We start from the raw sequence: 1,445 nt of genomic DNA, 5'->3' as shown, positions 1-1,445 counted from the left end.
ATCGGAGACCCGGAGTGGCCGGGTGTCCCCGGACGAGGGACTGATGGAGCATGTAGACACGGCTGACCGAAACATTCAGCAACTACAGCAAACTTTGGAAGACGTGATACTAGCCATTTTGGATTTGGTCACGCCAGTGGCGAAACGTCAGGTTCTACAATGCCAAGAACACGGCCACACAACTCAGAGAATCTACAGCAACTGATGCAGTATATTATTGGTGCTTGAGGGGGGTGGGCAACAGTGGGAGGGCTCCTAGTGTCCTGGCCCCACTGCTGGACCTCCTGATGGCACCTGGTATTTCTGGCCACTGTGTGACACGGAGTGTTGGACTGGATGGGCCTTTGGCCTGATCCAACATGGGCTTCTCTTATGTTCTTATGTTTGGGGCAGGTGATGCTCTGTATTCTTGGTGCTTGGGGGGGGGGCAACAGTGGGAGGGCTTCTAGTGTCCTGGCCCCACTGCTGGACCTCCTGATGGCACCTGGTATTTCTGGCCACTGTGTGACACAGAGTAATGGACTGGATGGGCCACTGGCCTGATCCAACATGGGCGTCTCTGATATTCTTGTGTCTGGGGCAAGGGATGTTCTGTCTTCTTGGTGCCGGGGGGGTGGGCAAGAGTGGGAGGGCTTCTAGTGTCCTGGCCCCACTGCTGGACCTCCTGATGGCACCTGGTCTTTTTGGCCACTGTGTGACAGACAGAGTGCTGGACTGGATGGGCCATTGGCCTGATCCCACATGGGCTTCTCTTACGTTCTCTCATGTTCTTACAGGCAACACGTGCAGAGTTCTGAACGACTGCATGAAAAGTCATTGCCTGATTGACTTTCCTCCTTTCCTCTCCTCAGCTAGCCCCATTAAACATTAAGCCATTCTGAGAGAGACCTGTTTATTTTGTTCATGATCGAGGGCGTGGCAGATTTCGAGATTTATTATTGCTGCTGTCCTTAGATTCCCTCCCACGGGCAGCGGATAAAGGCCCTGGAGCCTTTCCAGGAACAGACACTGTTGTGCAAATAAAAAGGAGGAAAGGGTGCAGTCCTGAATTTCTGGGAGGAAAGGCAGGCTAAAGGCCAAATTATTAATAATAACTTTTGACTGCCTGCTGCCCCTGTGCTTTTCGTCACACCTCAATCAGCACGTGAATGTTGATGGGAAATGCCTCCATCTGCAGAGCTTCTGCCAACCTGAGTAGACAATACTGACCTTGACGGACTGATAGTTTGACTCAGGATAAGGCAGCATCATTTAGGCAGGGTCTGTGGTTCAGTGGTAGAGCATCTGCTCAGCATGCAGAAGGTCCCAGGTTCAATCCCTGGCGTATCCATGATAAGAAGAAGAGGAGGAGGAGGAGATTGGATTACACCCTGCTCTTCACTTGGAGTCTCAGAGCAGCTTACAAACTCCTTTCCCTTCCCCTCCCCACAACAGATGCCCTGTGA

The 1,445-nt window shown here is 52.2% G+C and overlaps 1 non-coding gene across 1 annotated transcript; it reads left to right on the top strand.

Annotated features, from left to right (window-relative positions):
* The first annotated feature begins 1,258 nt into the window (after positions 1-1,258).
* Positions 1,259-1,330, top strand: TRNAA-AGC. The gene has a single exon. It is a non-coding gene; the product is annotated as a tRNA-Ala (tRNA).
* The last annotated feature ends 115 nt before the right edge of the window (positions 1,331-1,445 follow it).

The sequence above is a fragment of the Gekko japonicus genome, unplaced genomic scaffold, assembly GCF_001447785.1.
Source record: "Gekko japonicus isolate JY-2015 unplaced genomic scaffold, Gekko_japonicus_V1.1 scaffold3083, whole genome shotgun sequence".
Classification (NCBI taxonomy): domain Eukaryota; kingdom Metazoa; phylum Chordata; class Lepidosauria; order Squamata; family Gekkonidae; genus Gekko; species Gekko japonicus.
Note: the sequence above shows the minus strand (reverse complement) of the source record. Positions and strands in the feature narration are given on the sequence as shown.